This window comes from Panthera onca, chromosome A3, assembly GCF_046562875.1.
Source record: "Panthera onca isolate mPanOnc1 chromosome A3, mPanOnc1 haplotype 2, whole genome shotgun sequence".
Lineage (NCBI taxonomy): Eukaryota > Metazoa > Chordata > Mammalia > Carnivora > Felidae > Panthera > Panthera onca.
This window is the reverse complement of record NC_138341.1, coordinates 90168943-90191098: the sequence shown is the minus strand read 5'-3', so window position 1 is coordinate 90191098 and position 22156 is coordinate 90168943. Positions and strand designations below refer to the sequence as shown.

General features: G+C 39.7%; 1 protein-coding gene across 3 annotated transcripts in view; it reads right to left on the bottom strand.

Annotated features, from left to right (window-relative positions):
• The window catches only part of NINL (ninein like), a 175430-nt gene that overhangs the window by 17255 nt on the left and 136019 nt on the right, over positions 1–22156 (bottom strand). The gene's annotated exons all lie outside the window — the stretch shown is intronic.

Sequence of the window (22156 nt, the reverse complement as noted above, 5' to 3'; positions counted from 1 at the left end):
TCCTGAAACCAATATTGTACTGTATGTAAACTTATTAGAATTTAAATACAAATCAATCAGAGCTGCCAGTCAATACGGCGAAGTAGGGGGACCCGAAGTTCCCTCTTCCCTCAAACACAGCAGTGTTGAGGCCAGAGGACTTGGAATTCTAAGAGTCCAGGCTGCAGAGTAACAGATACATCTCCAGGGGCCCACAGGGACAACTTGGTGGGCCACAGGTGCATGATTATGAACCAGGAGAGATAAAACGGGCGGCATAAGAACAGAGGGGAGGAATCCCCTCCTGTGGAGAAATAAAAGGAAGAGAAAGAGAGGCTGTGGAAATGTGGGATTGTATTTTGACAAGAGAAAAACCATGGGCTGGGGACTGGAAAAAAACAGAGAAAGATCCAATTTCTTTCTTTCTTTTTTTTTTGTCTTTGTGAAAACTTTATTTCTCTCATATAATCTCTATGTAATAATCATTAGCCAACCTTTTAAATACATTGCAAATCTATCTTTTGCTAGTTCTAATTTTTATATAAGCAATTTTATTTTTTCCTTAAATTCCCATAGATTTTATTTTCTTCTTATGGTGCCCCACAATCTCCATTTGCCCATACTTAAGTGAATAAATATTTGTTTTAGTAGTAGATAATGTGCACAAAACCGAAAACCCAGATCTTTAATGTAGCTCTCCACAGAAAATTTTTCCTCTGATCTTAAGAGCTTTTCCAATCTCAAAACTGTTGACTATTATTCCAGAATGCAGTGGTCCATGGGTTATTCCTGACAAACAGGTAGTATTTGCCCAGTTTTCCATTAGGTACCTCCCAACTTTGGGAGGGTGGTAGTATCTAATTTCTAACAGCAGCTAGATTGGAGCCAGCTTCCCTGTTCGTGTGCCTGGGGAGAAGGAGAACCAGCCTTGGGCTTGGTAACTAGCTCAGAGGCACAGTCTGCAGTCAGAGAAACCAATCTGCTACCTTGAGTGCTGGGGGAAAAAGGCAAAGAGTCATTCCAAGGACAGAAGACCTTACTTGTACCTGCCAGCCAGAGACCTTTTGTTGGCTGGCTGAGCAGAGTGGCACTTCCCTGGAACCAGGGCGTGTGGGCAGAGTGGGATCATTTAAGACATTAGGGTTTGAATCCCAGCCAAGCACCTGGGAGGCATGGGAGACTCTGGAGCGGACAAAACCCACCCACTCGCACCCACTCAGCACAGTGAGGATGGCCTGAATAGTGGTTTGGGACACCTGGTCCAGAGAGGAGAGACTGGGGTGTCGCCATTTTTCTCCCAATCACCAAAAAGGTGGGGCTTCAGGGAAGCCGCCTACACCAAACCACGCCCTTCTGTGCCTGGTACCTGTGTATCTACAGGGGCAAGATTGACACTGACCAACCACACAGGCCCTCCTCCTGATCAGTGCAGCCACCAGTTCCAAGGCACCTAGCAGTTTTGCATTTTCTGATTTAATTCTCGGTCAATTCTTATTTTATATCCCTTTCTTCCTCTTATTTCTTCCTTTCTCTAGTCTGGCTATTCTGGTTGTTGTATTATTTAAGCAGACATATTTAATCTATTCTTTTTACACCTCTTCTGTATCTCCTTTATTATTTTCCTCTCTCTCTCTGGATTAAGCCATATAGTTTCTCTGCTTGGTCAATTTTCTTTTCTTTTCTTTTTCCCTGCCCCTATCATTTCTCTCTTTGTATGGGATAAGGTTTCTTCCACCACAACCCGCCACCTTTTTAATATTTTTTTCCAGGGTTGCTTCAACAAACAACTCAAAGCACACCTGGTAGAAGGTCCAAACCACCATTATGAGTAGGGAGATAAAGCAACCAGAGTCACAACAGAGAGAATATAACATACTCCAAAAACACCTCCTGAAGGGTCAGGCCCTGGACAGCATATGACCCCATTTTAACATAGTAGTGCTTACAGGTGCAGGACACATAACAAGCTATTAAAATACATAAGAGACAGAAAACTAGCCAAAATGGCAAAATGGAAGAATTCTCCTCAAAAGAAATTCCAGGAGAAATGACAGCTAGAGAATTGCTCAAAACAGATATAAACAATATATCTAATCAAGAATTTAGAATAATAGTCATAAGATTAATCTCTGGGCTTGAAAAAAACATAGAAGACAGCAGAGACTCTATTACTGCAGAGATCAAGGAACCAAAAAATAGTCACAACGAATTAAGATAAGAAATACTGTAAATGAGGTGAAAAGTAAACTAGATGCAGAGACACCAAGTATGGAAGAAGCAGAGGGGAGAATAAGTAAAATAGAAGAAAAAATTATGGAAAATAATAAAGCCAAGAAAACGAGAGATAAAAAAATACTAAACCATGAGGAGAGAATTAGAGAACTAAGTGATTCAATGAAACATAATATATCTGTATCATAGGCGTTCCAGAAGAAGAAGGAAGAGAGAAAGGGAATGAAGGTTTACTTAAACAAATTATAGCTGAGAACTTCCCTAATCTGGGGAAGGAAGCAGACATCCAAATCCAGGAGGCTCAGAGAACTCCCTTCAGACATAACAGGAATAGGTCTTCTCCATGACATATCATAGTGAAACTGGAAAAAAAAAAAACAAAGATAAAGAGAGAATTCTGAAAGCAGCTAGGGACAAATGGTCCTTAAACTACAAGGGAAGACACATAAGGGCAGTAGCAGACATGTCCACTGAAACCTGTCAGGTCAGAAGGGAGTGGCAGGAAATATTCAATGTGCTGAATAGGAAAAATATGCAGCCAAGAATCCTTTATACAGCAAGGCTGTCATTCAGAATAGGACAGATAAAGGCCTTCCCAGACAAACAAAAACTGAAGGAGTTCATGACCACTAACCCAGCCCTGCAAGAGATCCTAAGGGGGACTCTGTGAGTGGAATGCCGCAAAGACTACAGAGGACCAGAGATATCACCACAAGCATAAGACCTACAGATAATACAATGACACTAAATCCATCTTTCAATAATAATGCTGAATGTAAACAGACTAAATGCTCCAATCGAAAGACATAGGGTATCAGAATGGATAAAAAAACGAGATCTATCTACATGCTGTCTACAAGAGACCCATTTTAGACCTGTGGACACCTTCAAATTGAAAGTGAGGGGATGGACAACCATCTATCATGCTACTGGAAGTCAAAAGACAGCTAGAGTAGCCATACTTATATCAGACAAACTAGATTTTAAACTAAAGGCTGTAACAAGAGATGAAGAAGGGCATTATATCATAATTACATGGTCTACCCATCAAGAAGAGCTAACAACTATAAATGTCTATGCCCCCAATTTGAAGTGCCCAAATATATAAATCAATTAACCACAAACATAAGCAATCTTATTGATAAGAATACGGTAATTGCAGGTGACTTTGATATGCCACTTACAACAATGGACAGATCATCTAGGCAGAAAATCAATAAAGAAACAATGACTGTGAATGATACCCTGGACCAGATGAACTTGACATATATATTCAGAACTTTTCATCCAAAAGCAACAGAATACACATTCTTCTCGAGTGCACATGGAACATTCCCCAAGATAGATCACATACTGGGTCACAAAATAGCCCTCAATAAATATAAAAGAATTGAGATCATACCATGCATATTTTCAGATCACAATGCTATGAAACTTGGAATCAGCCACAAGAAAAAATTTGGAAGTTTTCCAAATGCATGCAGGTTAAAGAACATCCTACTAAAAAATGAATGGGTCAACCAGGCAATTAGAGAAGAAATTTAAAAAAAAAGAACGAAGCAAATGAAAATGAAAACATGACAGTCCAAACTCTTTGGGATACAGCAAAGGCAGTTCTAAGAGGAAAATACATTGCAATCCAGGCCTACCTCAAGAAACAAGAAAAATCCCAAATACAAAATCTAAAAGCACACTTAAAGGAACTAGAGGCAGAACAGCAAAGAAACCCCAAAGCTAGCAGAAGAAGAGAAATAAGACAGATTAGAGAATATGAAATAAACAATATATAATACAAAATAAAAAAAACAACAACCCAGTAGAACAGATCAATTAATCTAAGAGTTGGTTTTTTGAAAAAATAAACAGAATTGATAAACCCCTAGCCAGACTTCTCAAAAAGAAAAGGATGCAAACAGATAAAATCACAAATGGAAAAAGACAGATCACAACCAATACCACAGAAATATAAACAATTATTAGAGAATACTATGAAAAAGTATATGCCAACAAACTGGACAACCTGGGAGAAATGGACAAATTCCTAGACACCCACACACTACCAAACAGGAAGATATAGAAGATTTGAACATACCCATAACCAGCAAAGAAATTGAATCAGTTATCAAAAATCTCCCAACAAATTAGAGTCCTGGGCCAGATGGCTTCCCAGGGCAATTCTACCAGACATTTAAAGCAGAGTTAATACCTATTCTTCTCAAGCTATTCCAAAAAATAGAAATGGAAAGAAAGCTTCCAGACTCATTATATGAATCCAGCATTACTTTGAGTCCCAAACCAGAGACCCCATAAGAAAGGAGAATTTTAAGCCAATATCCCTGATGAACATGGATGCAAAAATTCTCAACAAGATAATAGCAAATCGAATCCAACAGTATATTAAAAGAATTATTCACCATGATCAAGTGGGATTTATTCCTGGGCTGCAGGGCTGGTTCAATATTTGCAAATCAATCAGTGTGATACATCATATTAATAGAAGAAAGTATAAGAACTATATGATCCTTTCAATAGATGCAGAAAAAGTATTTGACAAAATACAGCATCCTTTCCTAATAAAAACCCTCAAGAAAGTTGGGATAGAAGGAACATACCTTAAAATCATAAGAGCCGTATATGAAAAGCCCACAGCTAATATCATCCTCAATGGGGAAAAACTGGAGAGCTTTCCCCCTGAGATCAGGAACACGACAGGGATGCCCACTCTCACCGCTGTTGTTTAACATAGTGTTGGAAGTCCTAGCCTCAGCAATCGGACAACAAAATGAAATCTAAGGCATCAAAAATTGGCAAAGAAGGAGTCAAACTTTCACTTTTCGCAGATGACACGATACTCTACATGGAAAACCCAACAAACTCCACCAAAAAGCTGCTAGCACTGATACATGAATTCAGCAAAGTTGCAGGGTACAAAATCAATGTACAGAAATCGGTTGCATTTCTATACACCAATAATAAAACAGCAGAAAGAGAAATTAAGAAATCGATCCCTTTTACAATTGCACTAAGAACCATAAAAATATCTACGAATAAACCTAACGAAAGATGTAAAAGATCTATATGCTGAAAACTATAGAAAACTTATGAAGTAAACTGAAGAATACACAAAAACATGGAAAAACATTGGAAGAATAAATATTGTTAAAATGTCAATACTACCCAAAGCAATCTACACATTCAAAGCAAAACCAATCAAAATTGCACCAGCATTCTTCTTAAAGCTAGAACAAACAATCCTAAAATTTGTATGGAACCACAAAAGACCCCAAATAGCCAAAGTAATGTTGAAAAAGAAAACCAAAGCAGGAGGCATCACAATCCTGGATATCAAGCTGTATTACAAAGCTGTAATCATCAAGACAGTATGGTATTGGCACAAAAACAGACACACAGGCCAATGGAATAGAATAGAGAACCCAGAACTGGACCCACAAACATATGGTCAACTAATCTTTGACAAAGCAGGAAAGAGTATCCAATGGAAAAAAGACAGTCTCTTTACCAAATGGTGCTGGGAAAACTGGACAGACTCATGCAGAAGAATGAAACTGGACCATTTTCTTACACCATACACAAAAATAAACTCAAAATGGATGAAAGACCTAAATGTGAAACATTTAACCATCAAAACTCCAGAGGAGGAAAGAGGCAACAACTTCTCGACCTTAGCCGCAGCAGTTTCTTGCTCAACACATCTCCAAAGGCAAGGGAAATAAAAGCAACAATGAACTATTGGGACCTCATGAAGATAAAAAGCTTCTGCACTGCAAAGGAAACAACCAACAAAACTAAAAGACAACTGATGGATTGGGAGAAGATATTTGCAAATGACATATCAGATAAAGGGTTAGTATCCAAAATCTATAAAGAACTTACCAAACTGAATACCCAAAAAACAAATAATCCAGTGAAGAAATGGGCAGAAGACATGAATAGACACTCTTCCAAAGAAGTCATCCAGATGGCCAACAGACACATGAAAAGATGTTCAACATGACTCATCATCAGGGAAATAAAATCAAAACCACATTGAGATACCACCTCACACTGGTCAGAGTGGCTAAAATTAACTCAGGAAACAAGAGAGGTTGGTGAGGATGTGGAGAAACAGGAACCCTCTTGCACTGTTGTTAGGAATGCAAACTGGTGCAGACGCTCTGGAAAACAGTGTGGAGGTTCCTCAAAAAATTAAAAATAGAGGGGCACCTGGGTGGTTCAGTCAGTTGAGCATCTGATTTCAGTTGAGGTCATGATCTCATGCCCTGTGAGTTCGAGTACTGCGTCAGGCTCTGTGATGACAGCTCAGAGCCTGCAGCCTGCTTCGGTTTCTGTGTCTCCATCTCTCTCTGCCCCTTCCCCACTTGTTTTCATTCTCTTTCTCTCTCTCTCTCTCCCCCACCCCAAAAGTAAATAAACGTCAAAAAATGGTTTTTTTTTAATTTAAAAATAGTATTACCCTAGGACCCAGTAATAGCACTACTAGGAATTTATCCAAATGATACAGGAGTGCTGATTCATAGGAACACATGTACTCCAATATTTACAGCAGCGCTGTCAACAATAGCCAAATTATGGAAACAGCCCAAATGCCATCAACTGATGGATGGATAAAGAAGATGTGGTTTATATATACACAATGGAACACTACTTGGCAATGAGAAAGAATGAAATCCTGCCATTTGTAACAACATGGATGGAACTGGAGGGTATTATGCTAAGTAAAATAAGTCAGAGAAAGACAGATATCATGTTTCACTCATATGTGGAACTTGACAAACTTACCAGAAGACCATGGGGGAAGGGAAGGGGAAAAATAGTTTCAAACAGAGAGGGAGGCAAGCCATAAGAGACTCCTAAATACAGAGAACAAACTGAGGGTTGACGGGGGGAGGGGGAATGGGTGAAGGGCATTGAGGAGGGCACTTGCTGGCATGAGCACTGGGTGTTGTATGTAAGTGATGAATCATCGGAATCTACCCCCAAAACCAAGAGCACACTGTATACACTGTATGTTAGCTAACTTGAGAATAAATTATGTTGAAAATAAATAAATAAATAAATAAATAAATAAATAAATAAATAAATAAAATCAGTCAACCACTCAATCAATAACAATAAAAAAAACAGAAACATAATACTAGCTCCAGTCTCTGGCCTGACAGGTAAAGAGCTCTATCTCCCCAATAAGAAAATGGCTGAGCAAATTGAAATCAATAACTCCTCTTAGAATCCATCAGAGAATTGCAGTCATAGGGCAAACCAATGCCCTAATAACTGGAGAGACAGGCTAAGTGCTCACAGCTTACCAGGAACAGAGGCTGGAGCCTGAAACAGGAAGGGAAAGGGGACCCATAAGGATGAACACTGGAGGCCACGCCTAGCTGGCGTGAGAGTTAAAAAGTCATGGTCTCAGGGGAGCCCTAAACTTTCCTGAGACATACCAGGGTCTTGCCCTCAACAACAGAGAAAATCCCCTCAGGCTTCTAGCAAGTGGGAACAGAGTAATGGCGATGGACTGAACTGTGTGTTCCCTCCAAATTCGTGTGTCAAGGCTCCTAAGCCCCCAATGTGACTATATTTGGAGTTAAGACTTTCAGGAGGTAATTAAGGTTAAATAAACTCATATGGGTGGGGTCCTAATCTGACAAGACTGTGACCTTTTAAGAAGAAGTAGAGCCCTGTGTCTCTCCCTCTTAGTGCCCATGCGGAAGAAAGGCCATGTGAGGACACAGTGAGAAGGCAGCTGTCTGTAAGCCAGGAATTAGGGCTCTCACCAGCAACCAAATCAGTCGGGACTTGTCCTGGACTTCTGGCCTCCAGAACTATGAGACAATAAATTATTGTCGTTTAAGTGCTCCAGCCTATGGCATTTTGTTACAGCAGCTGAAGACACTAACACAATGGCCATTCTGAGGGATACTTGGAGCGTTCTGTTCCCCTCCTGCCCAAGAGAAACTACTTTATCAGAGCTTAACCAACCCCAGCCCATCCAGCCTTTCTGTCTCAGCACACACCACCTCTCAGAGTGGCTAAAGTAATAGTGCCAACACCTAATGCTGGCAAGGATGTGAAGAAAATAGATCGCTGGGTGAGAATGTAAACTGTTAAAGCCACTCTGGATAACAGTTGGGCCTTTTCATACAGAACTAAACATGTAACTACCATTTGCACTTTTGGTGAAATGAAAACTTATGTTCATAAAAAAAACCTACATAGGAATGTTCAGAGCAGCTTTATTTGTGATAGGCCAAAACTGGAATCATCCCAGCTATCCTTTAAAAGGGGAGTGATACAATGGAGTACTACGTGGCAATGAGAAAGAATGAAATATGGCCTTTTGTAGCAACATGGATGGAACCGGAGAGTGTTATGCTAAGTGAAATAAGCCATACAGAGAAAGACAGATACCATATGTTTTCACTCTTATGTGGATCCTGAGAAACTTAACAGAAACCCATGGGGGAGGGGAAGGGGAAAAAAACAAAAAAGGAGGTTAGAGTGGGAGAGAGCCAAAGCATAAGAGACTCTTAAAAACTGAGAACAAACTGAGGGTTGATGGGGGGTGGGAGGGAGGGGAGGGTGGGTGATGGGTATTGAGGAGGGCACCTTTTGGGATGAGCACTGGGTGTTGTATGGAAACCAATTTGACAAAAAACTTCATATATTGAAAAAAATTTAAAAAAATAAAAAATATAAAAGGGGAGTGATAAAAGGCGGCTGGGTGGCTCAGTCAGTTGAACATCTGACTCTGGCTCAGGTCATGATCTCACAGTTTCTGAGTTCGAGCCCCACATCAGGTTCTGTGCTGACAGCTCGGAGCCTGGAGCCTGCTTCAGATTCTGTGTGTCCGTCTCTCTCTGCCCCTCCCCTGCTTCCGCTATGTCTCCCTCTCTCTCAAAAATAAATAAACATTAAAAAAAAAAAAAGAATCAAAGGTGAGTGTTGGGGTGCCTGGGTGGCTTAGTCAGTTAAGCATCAGACTTTGGCTCAGGTCACGATCTCATGGTTAATGAGTTCAAGCCCTGTGTCAGGCTCTGTGCTGACAGCTCAGAGCCTGGAGCCTGATTTAGATTCTGTGTCTCCTTCTCTCTCTGCCCCTCCCCAACTTGCACTCTGTCTCTCTCTCTCAAAAATGAACAAACACTGGGGAGAAGAGGGTAGCGTAGGAGGGTGCTGGGCTCACCGTGTCCTGCTGATCACCTAGATTCCACCCACATCTGCCTAATTTACCCTGATAACCACCAGAAGACTAGCAGAACAGACTCTCCAGGGCCAAGCATAGACGAGAAACTCACGGAAGAGGATAGGAAGGGCGGAGAGGCAGTGCGCACTACATGGACTGGCAGGAGGGAGCCAGGGCGGTGGAGAGGCAGCCAGCCCACCCAGCAAGGCAGAGCCCCCAACTGGCTTGCAAAAGCGGAGGGGCCGGATGGAGTGTGTTCTGACAGCCAATGGGACTTAACATCTGGAATGTTATAAGTCAAAAGCTCTGCTCAGAGAGTGGGAGGGAGAGTTGTTGAGCCCCGGAGGACAGAGCTCAGCTTGGCAGGAAACAAAGGTGCTGGGAAGCGCCGTCTCCCTGCCCATCCCCCAGCCAAAATCCCAAAGGGTACCATTTTCCGTCATGGAACTTGCCTGCACTGCACAAACACCCAACACTGTGCTTCTGTGGATCCATCCCTCCAATGGGTCTGCCTCCCTCCTGGTGCCGCAGGGCCCCTCCTGAAGCGGACCACTGAAGGCAAAGTGAGCAGAGTCTGCCCCTCCCACCCCTGTGCACCTTGCGGATCCAACCTGGCTAATATGCCAGATCCCATAGAAGCAGTACCACAAGACTGGCAGTGTGCAAGTAGCCCAGACAGAGACCACACCACTCCACAGTGAGTCCTGCCCCTGGGAGAGGGGAAGATAAGGTACACACCAGTCTGACTGTGGCCCCAGAGTTGGGCTGGGGGCAGACATCAGGTCTGACTGCGCCCGTCCACCAACACAAGTTACTCCAGAGAGCACAGAGGAGGAGCCCTGCAGTTCCCCGCCACTCCGGGGACTATCCAAAATGACGAAACGGAGGAATTCTCCTCAAAGGAAACTCCAGGAAGTAGCAACAGCTAACGAACTGATCAAAAACGATTTAAGCAATATAGCAGAAAATGAATTTAAAATAAGAGTCATAAAATTAATTGCTGGGCTTGAAAAAAGTGTAGAGGACAGCAGAGAATCTATTACTACAGAGATCAAGGGACTAGGACACAGTCAGCAGGAGCTAAAAAATGCTATAAATGAGCTGCAAAATAAAATGGAGGTGACCACAGCTTGGATTGAAGTGGCAGAGGAGAGAATAGGTGAATTAGAAGATAAAATTATGGAAAAAGAAGAAGCTGAGAAAAAGAGAGATAAAAAAATCCAGGAGTATGAGGGGAAAATTAGAGAACTAAGTGACATAATTAAACGAAATAATGTACGCATAGTTGGGATTCCAGAGGAGGAAGAGAGAGGGAAAGGTGCTGAAGGTGTACTTGAAGAAATCATAGCTGAGAACTTCCCTGACTGGGGAAGGAAAAAGGCATTGAAATCCAAGAGGCACAGAGAACTCCTTTTAGACGTAACTTGAATCGATCTTCTGCATGATATATCATAGTGAAACTGGCAAAATACAAGGATAAAGAGAGAATTCTGAAAGCACCTAGGAATAAACATGCCCTAACATATAAAAGGAGACCAATAAGACTCGTGACGGATCTGTCTACCGAAACTTGGCAGGCCAGAAAGGAATGGCAGGAAGTCTTCAATGTGATGAACAGAAAAAATATGCAGCTGAGAATCCTTTATCCAGCAAGTCTGTCATTTAGAATAGAAGGAGAGATAAAGGTCTTCCCAAACAAACAAAAACTGAAGTAACTCATAACCCCTAAACCAGCCCTACAGGAGATCCTAAGGGGGATTGTGTGAGTGAAATGTTGCAAGGACCACAAAGTACCAGAGACATCACTACAAGCATGAAACTTACAGACATCACAATGACTCTAAACCCATATCTTTCTATAATAACACCAAATGTAAGTGGACTAAATGCACTAACCAAAAGACATAGGGTATCAGAATGGATAAAAAAAACAAGATCCATCTATTTGCTGTCTACAAGAGACTCATTTTAGACCTGAGGACACCTTCAGATTGAAAGTGAGGGGATGGAGAACTATCTATCATGCTACTGGAAGTCAAAAAACAGCTGGAGTAGCCATACTTATATCAGACACACTAGATTTCAAATTAAAGGCTGTAACAAGAGATGAAGAAGGGCATTATATAATAATTACAGGGTCTATCCATCAGGAAGAGCTAACAATTATAAATGTCTATGCACCAAATATGGGAGCCCCCAAATATATAAAACAATTACTTACAAACATAAACAACCTTATAGATAAGAATGTGGTAATTGCAGGGGACTTTAATACTCCACTTACAACATTGGATAGATCATCTAGACACAGGATCAATAAAGAAACAAAGACCCTGAATGATACACTGGATCAGATGGACTTGATAGACATATTTAGAACTCTGCATCCCAAAGCAACAGAATATACTTTCTTCTCAAGTTCACATGGAACCTTCTCCAAGATAGATCACATACTGGGTCACAAAACAGCCCTTCATAAGTATACAAGAATTGAGATCATACCATGCATACTTTCAGACCACAATGCAATAAAGCTTGAAATCAACCACAAGAAAAAGTCTAGAAAACCTCCAAAAGCATGGAGCTTAAAGAACACCCTACTAAAGAATGAATGGGTCAACCAGGCAATTAGAGAAGAAATTAAAAAATATATGGAAACAAATGAAAAGGAAAATACAACAATCCAAACGCTTTGGGATGCAGCAAAGGCAGTCCTGAGAGGAAAATACATTGCAATCCAGGCCTATCTCAAGAAACAAGAAAAGTCCCAAATACAAAATCTAACAGCACACCTAAAGGAAATAGAAGCAGAACAGCAAAGACACCCCAAATCCAACAGAAGAAGAGAAATAATAAAGATCAGAGCAGAAATAAACAATATATATCTAAAAAACTGTAGAGCAGATCAATGAAACCAAGAGTTGGTTTTTTGAAAAAATAAACAGAATTGATAAACCTCTAGCCAGGCTTCTCAAAAAGAAAAGGGAGATGACCCAAATAGATAAAATCATGAATGAAAATGGAATTATTACAACCAATCCCTCAGAGATATAAGCAATTATCAGGGAATACTATGAAAAATTATATGCCAACAAACTGGACAACCTGGAAGAAATGGACAAATTCCTAAACACCCACACGCTTCCAAAACTCAATCAGGAGGAGATAGAAAGCTTGAACAGACCCATAACCAGCGAAGAAATTGAATCAGTCATCAAAAATCTCCCAACAAATAAGAGTCCAGGACCAGATGGCTTCCCAGGGGAATTCTACCAGACATTTAAAGCAGAGATAATACCTATCCTTCTCAAGCTATTCCAAAAAATAGAAAGGGAAGAAAAACTTCCAGACTCGTTCTATGAAGCCAGCATTACTTTGATTCCTACACCAGACAGAGACCCAGTAAAAAAAGAGAACTACAGGCCAATATCCCTGCTGAATATGGATGCAAAAATTCTCAATAAGATACTAGCAAATTGAATTCAACAGCATATAAAAAGAATTATTCACCATGATCAAGTGGGATTCATTCCTGGGCTGCAGGACTGGTTCAACATTTGCAAATCAATCAATGTGATACATCACATTAATAAAAGAAAAGAACCATATGATCCTGTCAATCGATGCAGAAAAAGCATTTGACAAAATTCAGCATTCTTTCTTAATAAAAACCCTCGAGAAAGTCGGGATAGAAGGAACATACTTAAACATCATAAAAGCCATTTATGAAAAGCCCACAGCTAACATCATCCTCAATGGGGAAAAACTGAGAGCTTTTTCCCTGAGATCAGGAACACGACAGGGATGTCCACTCTCACCGCTGTTGTTTAACACAGTGTTGGAAGTTCTAGCATCAGCAATCAGACAACAAAAGGAAATCAAAGGCATCAAAATTGGCAAAGATGAAGTCAAGCTTTCACTTTTTGCAGATGACATGATATTATACGTGGAAAATCCGACAGACTCCACCAAAAGTCTCCTAGAACTGATACATGAATTTAGCAAAGTTGCAGGATACAAAATCAATGTACAGAAATCAGTTGCATTCTTATACACTAATAATGAAGCAACAGAAAGACAAATAAAGAAACTAATCCCATTCACAACTGCACCAAGTATCATAACATACTTAGGAATAAACCTAACGAAAGATGTAAAAGATCTGTATGCTGAAAACTACAGAAAGCTTATGAAGGAAATTCAAGAAGATATAAAGAAATGGAAAAACATTCTGTGCTCATGGATTGGAAGAATAAATATTGTTAAAATGTCAATACTACCCAAAGCTATCTACACATTCAATGCAATCCCAATCAAAATTGCACCAGCATTCTTCTTGAAACTAGAACAAGCAATCCTAAAATTTGCATGGAACCACAAAAGGCCCCAAATAGCCAAAGTAATTTTGAAGAAGAAGACCAAAGCAGGAGGCATCACAATCCCAGACTTTAGCCTCTACTACAAAGCTGTAATCATCAAGACAGCATGGTATTGGCACAAAAAAGACACATAGACCAAAGGAATAGAATAGAAACCCCAGAACTAGACCCACAAAAGCATGGCCAAATAATCTTTGACAAAGCAGGAAAGAATATCAAATGGAAAATAGTCTCTTTAACAAATGGTGCTGGGAGAACTGGACAGCAACATGCAGAAGGATGAAACTAGACCACTTTCTTACACCATTCACAAAGACAAACTCAAAATGAATAAAGGACTTGAATGTGAGACAGGAAACCATCAAAACTCTAGAGGAGAAAGCAGGAAAAGACCTCTCTGACCTCAGCCGCAGCAATTTCTTACTTGACACATTCCCAAAGGCAAGGGAATTAAAAGCAAAAATGAACTATTGGGACCTCATGAAGATAAAAAAATTCTGCACTGCAAAGGAAACAATCAACAAAACTAAAAGGCAAGCAACAGAATGGGAAAAGATATTTGCAAATGACATATAGGACAAAGGGCTAGTATCCAAAATCTATAAAGAGCTCACCAAACTCCACACCCGAAAAACAAATAATCCAATGAAAAAATGGGCAGAAAACATGAATAGACACTTCTCTAAAGAAGACATCCAGATGGCCAACAGGCACAGGAAAAGATGTTCAACGTCGCTCCTCATCAGGGAAATACAAATCAAAACCACACACAGATATCACCTCATGCCAGTGAAGAGAGGCTAAAATAAACAAAAGAGGAGACTATAAATGCTGGAGAGGATGTAGAGAAACGGGAACCCTCTTGCACTGTTGGTGGGAATGCAAACAGGTGCAGCCGCTCTGGAAAACAGTGTGGAGGTTCCTCAGAAAATTAAAAATAGACTTACCCTATGACCCAGCAGTAGTACTGCTAGGAATTTACCCAAGGGATACAGGAGTACTGATGCATAGGGGCACTTGTACCCCAATGTTTATAGCAGCACTCTCAACAATAGCCAAATTATGGAAAGAGCCTAAATGTCCATCAACTGATGAATAGATAAAGAAATTGTGGTTTATATACACAATGGAATACTACGTGGCAATGAGAAAGAATGAAATCTGGCCTTTTGTAGCAACATGGATGGAACTGGAGAGTGTTATGCTAAGTGAAATAAGTCATACAGAGAAGGACATATTCCATATGTTTTTACTCCTATGTGGATCCTGAGAAACTTAACAGAAGACCATGGGGGATGGGAAGAAAAAAAAATGGTTAGAGAGGGAGGGAGCCAAAACATAAGAGACTCCTAAAAACAGAACAAACTGAGGGTTTATGGGGGGGTGGGTGATGGGCTTGAGGAGGGCACCTGTTAAATGAGCACTGGGTGTTGTATGGAAACCAATTTGATAATAAATTTCATAATAGAAAAAAAAGTGAATAAACATTAAAAAAATTAAAAAAAGAAAACGTGAGTGTTAAATTGTGGTATATCAACCCAATGGACTAATATTCAGCAATAAAAAGAAGCGAACTACTGTACAGGCAACACTTCCCTGAATCTCCAGGGAAGTATGATGTGCAAGAAAAGTCATTCCCAAAGGTTACATTCTGTGTGATTCTTTTTAAACAACATTTTGAAATGATAGTTTTAGAAATCAAGGACTGATGAGTGATTGTAGGGGTTAGAGGCTGGAGGAAGGAAGGAAGTAGGTATGGGTATAAAAGAGCAACATGAAGGATCCTTGAGGAGTTGAAACTGTTTAGTATCTTGACTGTGGTGGTGGATACATGAATGCACAGAGGCAATAAAATCAAATGGAACTCAATACACACACCTCCCCCCCACACAGACATACGCCCCCCCCACAGACATACACATACACACATGCATGCATACACATACACACATACACCACACATATACACATACATACACCAATACACACATATGTACACAGTGACACACACACACACACACACACACACACACACACACTCACATGAGTACACAAGTAAAACTGGGGAAATGTGAATAACACCCATGTATTGCATCAACATCAATAGATTGTTTAAAATATTTGTTATAGGCTAATTCCTGTCCACCCAAAATTATATGTTGAAGTTCATACTCTCAATACCTCAGAATGTGACTTTATTTAGAGACAGGGTCTTTAAAGAGGTGATTAAGGGAAAAAGAGGTGTTATGAGCGTGCTCTAATCTGATAGTGTCCTATTAAGAAGAGATTAGGATACCAACATGTAAGAGGGAAGACCACATGAGGACACAGGAAGAAGACAGCCATCTACAAGAGAGGCTTCAGGGGCGCCTGGGTGGCTCAGTCGGTTAAGCGTCCGACTTCAGCTCAGGTCATGATCTCGCAGTTCGTGAGTTCAAGCCCTGTGTTGGGCTCTGTGCTGACAGCTCAGAGCCTGGAGCCTGTTTCAGATTCTTGTCTCCCTCTCTCTCTGACCCTCCCCTGTTCATGCTCTGTCTCTCTCTGTCTCAAAAATAAATAAACGTTAAAAAAAATTTTACAAGAGAGGCTTCATGAAATTAACCCACCAACCCCTTGATCTTGGACCTCTAACCTTGAGAATTGTAAGGAAATATATTTCTGTTGTGTAAGCCACTCAGTCTGCGGTATTTTGTTATGGCAGCCTTAGCAGACTAATATATATATTATACTATAGTTTTGTAAAATGTTACCAGTGGAAGATTCAAAACCTTTGGGATGCAGCAAAAGCAGTCATAAAAGGGAAGTTTATAGGAATACAGGTCTACCTCAAGAAGCAAGAAAAATCTCAAATAAACAACCTACCCTTATACCTAAAGGAGCGAGAAAAAGAAAAACAAAAAAAACCCAAAACCAGTAGAAGGAAGGAAATAATAAAGATTAGAACAGATACAAATTATATAGAAACTAAAAACCAAAACAAAACAAAAAGCAGAACTGATCAATGAAACCAGGAGGTAGTTCTTTGAAAAGTTAATAAAATTAATAATCCTCCAGCTAGACCAATCAAAAATAAAAGAGAAAGGACCCAAATATATAAAATCACAAATGGGAGAGAAGAAATAACCAACACCACAGAAATACAAACTATGAAAAATTATATGCCAACAAACTAGACAACCTGGAAGAAATGGATAAATTCCTAGAAACATATAGCCTACTAAAACTGAAAAAAGAAAAAATTTAAACAGACCAATAACCAGCAAAGAAATTGAATCAGTAATCAAAAATCTCCCAACAAAACTCTAGGATCAGATGGCTTCACAGGCAAATTCTACCAAATATTTTTTTAAAATTTATTTCTTTATTTTGAGAGAGAGGGAGAGGGAAAGGAAGAGGGAGAGGGAGAGAGAGAGGGAGAGAGAGAGGGAGAGAGAGAAAGTGAGCACACGAGCAGGGGAGAGGCAGAGAGAGAGGGAGACAGAGAGAATCCCAAACAGGTTCTGCTGTCAGTGCAGAGCCTGATACGGAGCTTGAACTCAGGAACTGCAACGTCATGACCTGAGCCAAAACCAAGAGTCAGACACTTAACCCACTGGCCACCCAGGTGCCCCAATTCTAACAAACATTTAAACAACAGTTAATACCTATTCTTCTCAAACTATTCAAAAAATTAGAAAAGGGAGGAAAACTGCCAAATTCATTCTATCATTACCCTGATACCAAAACCAAAGACTCCACTAAAAAAGAGAACTACAGGCCTGTTTCTCTGATGAACATGACTGTAAAAATTCTCAATAAAATACTAGCAAAACAAATCCAACAATACATTAAAAGAATAATTCACCATGATCAAGTGGGATTTATTCCTGGGTTGCAGGCCTGGTTCAATATTTGCAAATCAATCAATGTGGCACATTGCATTAATAAAAGAAAAGGTAAGAACCATATGATCATTTCAATAGATGAGGAAAAAGCATTTGATAAAGTACAACACCCATTCATGATAAAAACTCTCAACACAGTAGGTTTAGAGGAAACATACCTCAACATGATAAAGGTCATATATGCAAAATCCAGAGCTAGAATCATCCTCAATGGCATTTGAAAACTGAGAACTTTTCCTCTCTGATCAGGAGCAAGACAGGAATGTCCACTCTCACCACTTTAATCAACATGGTACTAGAAGTCCTAGCCATAGAAATCAGACAACAAAAAGAAATAAAAAGCGTCAAAATTGGCAAGGAAGAGGTGAAACTTTCATCATCTGCAGATGATATGATACTATATAGAGAAAACCCAAAAGACTCCACAAAAAAAACTGCTAGAACTGATAAAAGAATTCAGTAAAGTTGCAGGATGCAAAATCAATGCACAGAAATCTGCTGCATTTTAGACATAATGAAGGAGCAGAAAGAGAAATTAAGGAATCAGTCCCATTTATTATTACACAAAGACAATAAGATACCTAGGAATAAACCTAACCAAAGAGCTGAAAGACTATAAAACACTGATGAAAGAAACTGAAAATGACACAAAAACGTGGAAAGACTTCCATGTGCATGGGTAAGAAGGACAAATATTGCTAAAATATGTATCTATACATTATATCTATGCTACCAGATATATCTATATATATTTATAGTATATATAGTATATATCTATACTACCAAAAGCAATCTACACATTTAATAGAATCCCTTTCCAAATACCAACAGCATTTTTCACAGAACTAGAACAAGAAACCCTACAATTTGTATGGAACCACAAAAGGCACCAGATAGCCAAAGCAATCCTGAAAAAGAAAAGCAAAGCTGGAGACATCACAATTCTGGACTTCAAGCTATATTACAAAGCTGTAGTAATCAAAACAGTATGGAACTGTCACAAAAATAGACACAATCATCAATAGAATAGAATAGAGGGGCGCCTGGGTGGCGCAGTTGGTTAAGCGACCGACTTCAGCCAGGTCACGATCTCGCGGTCCGTGAGTTCAAGCCCCGCATCAGGCTCTGGGCTGATGGCTCAGAGCCTGGAGCCTGTTTCCGATTCTGTGTCTCCCTCTCTCTCTGCCCCTCCCCCGTTCATGCTCTGTCTCTCTCTGTCCCAAAAATAAATAAACGTTGAAAAAAAAAAAAAAAAAAAAAAAAAAAAAAAAAAAGAATAGAATAGAAAACCCAGAAATGAACCCACAACTGTATGGTCATTTAATCTTTGACAAAGCAGGGAAGAATATCCATTGGGAAAGAGACAGTCTCTTCAACAAATGGTGCTAGGAAAACTGGACAGAGACATGCAGAAGAATGAAACTGGACTACTTTCTTTCACCATGCACCAAATTATACTTAAAATGGATTAAAGACCTAAATGTGAGACCTGAAACCAGAAAGATCCTAGAAGAGAGCATAGGCAGTAATGTCTCTGAGATCAGCCATAGCAACTTCTTTCTACATATGCCTCCTGAGGCAAGGGACACAAAAGCAAAAATAAACTATCAGGACTTCATCAAAATAAAAAGCTTCTATAGAATGAAGGAAACAATCAACAAAACTAAAAGGCAGCCTATGGAATGGGAGAAGATATTTGCAAATGACATATCTGATAAAAGGTTAATATCCAAAATATATAAAGAACTTATCAAACTCAACACCCAAAAAACAATCCAATTTAAAAATGGGAAGAACACACGAATAGACATTTTTCCAAAGAAGACATTCAGATGGTCAACAGACACAGGAAAAGATGATTAACATCACTCATTACCAGAGAAATACAAATCAAAGCTACAATGATATATCACCTCACACCTGTCAGAATGCCTAAAATCAACAATGCAAGAAACAACAGGCACTGGCGAGGATGTGGAGAAAGGGGAACACTCTTGTACTGTTGGTGGGAATGCAAACTGGTGCAGCCACTCTGGAAAACAGCATGGAGGTTCCTCAAAAAGTTAGAAATAGAACTCCCCTATAATCCAGCAGCCACGCTACTAGGTATTTATCCACAGAATACTAATTCAACAGTATATATACTAAAAATACTATTTCAATGACATATATACACTCCAATGTTTATGGGAGCATTATCTACAATAGCCACATTATGGAAATAGCTCAAGTGTCCACTGACTGATGAGTGGATAAAAAAGATGTGGAGTGTATGTTTGTAAGTATACACACACACACACACACGCACACGCACACACACACACACACACACACACACACACACACTGGAATATTATTCAGCCATAAAAAAAGAATAAAATCTTTCCATTTGCAATGACACAACGGAACTAGAGAGTATAATGCTAAGTGAAATAAATCACAGAAAGACAAATACCATATGGTTTCACTCATATGTGGAATTTAAGAAACAAACCAAAGGAGGGGCACCTGGGTGGCTCAGTTGGTTAATCGTCCGACTTTGGCTCAGGTCATGATCTCACAGTTTGTGGGTTCAAGCCCCGTGTTGGGCTCCAGCCCATAGCCTGGAGCCTGCTTTGGATTCTGTATCTCCCTCTCTCTCTGACCCTTCCCTGCTCGCACTCTGTCTCTCTCAAAAATAAGTAAAATGTTAAAAAAAAATTTAAGTAACAAAACAAAGGAGCATAGAGAAAAAAAGAGAGAAGCAAACTAAGAAACAGACTCTTAACTATAGAGAACTGATGGCTACCAGAATGGAGGTGGGTGGGGGGATGGGTGAAATAAGTGATGGGGACTAATGAGTGCCCTTATCATGATGAGCACTAAGTGTTGTATGTAAGTGATGAATCACTATATTGTACACCTGAAACTAATATTACACTGTATGTTAACTAAGTGAAATTTAAATAAATGTTATCGTTGGGGGAAACTGGTCAAAGTGTTTAAAGGATTTCTCTATATTTCTTATAACTACATGAGTCTATAATCTTTAATAACAATACCAATTTAAAAAAGAATAAAGAAAAACAAGAATGACACATCCCAGCTTGTGTGCTTCCTCCTTAATAATCCACCCAAAAACCACTAAAGGAGACCAAATATGAAAGCATCCGTGTAAGGGGGCAGAGAGAGGACTAGTGTGGGGTCAGTGCTGAAACAAAATGGGAAGGGCATTTATGCATGGGATAAAGGAGGCTAATCAAAAGTAAGTAGATCTTCTGAGGATAGAAACCAGGATTCTCACTGTTGGAGATATGAGTTACAAATATAGAAAGGGAGAAACTAGGATCATCCCTAAGATATTAGGTGGGAACTGCATATATGGGTTTGAATTCATGATTTTCAATAGAGAGACAGATATAAATAAATATTCATGAAACTACATGCACATTCACTGATGAAACTCTAAGTACATACACACTCCATAACTATCCACTAACTATGCCTGGAAGTAGTGACACCCCAGGAGCAGTGGGCACTCCTAGTGCCCAGGTCTTGGTCTCCAAACACTATTCTACACTAACAGTCACCAGAAGCTACTTGGGGGAGTAGCTGATTATAGGGCTCAGGCAGGGGAAGTATTAGATGAACTTGGAATATCTGGGGGTACCAGAAAGTAAAGAAGTGCTCAAAAAATGATCAGCGTTCATCTTGAGGACCAGAAACCACTGAGAAGGGGCTCTCATTGGCCAAATCTGAGACAATTTGAGCACGAAAATAAATACTGATAGTAATGTATTATAACCCATTGAGAAAAAGTAGGAACCTAGGATAGTAATAGGATAATGTAATGAATAAATAAGTGAAAAGAAAGCTCTTCCTTACACATTTGAAATACCAATAAACATAAAAGGAATGGTGGAATTAGTTACCAACTGGCCACCATCGTAGCAAGAAATAAAGGATGCTAAAATAAAGGGTAAGAATTCGATGGGGAATGGGGTATTTACATAATATTAAAGTATCTACCATACAATACTCACCATTACAAAGGGAAAAGTAACCTTACTGTGGAGAAGCCTGGCCAACACCACCTAACCAGGAATCAAAGCCAACATCACTAGTAATGGGACAAATTATGGGACAAAGAGACCTAATCTAAATCTAATCACAAGAAAACATCAGACAAACCAAACAGAGTTATTTCCTACAAAATAACTGTTTATAACCTTCAAAAGCACCCTGGTCCTAAAAACCAAGGACCAACTGAAGGAGCCACGTGATTCTGAAGGTGAGAAGACAGCTGGCAAAGCTCAATGGGGTGGAGGCTCAGACAGCACTTTTGCATCCACATTCATATCCTTTGAGTCAGGGAAGGGATGGATGGCTTGGCAAATCACTCTCAGATCTTTCAGAAAAAAGTTCTGTCCTTCCTTTCTGTAAGTTTGAAATGATCTCAAAATAATGAAAAAAGGAGAGTGGTGTTAAGCGTCATGCAGGAG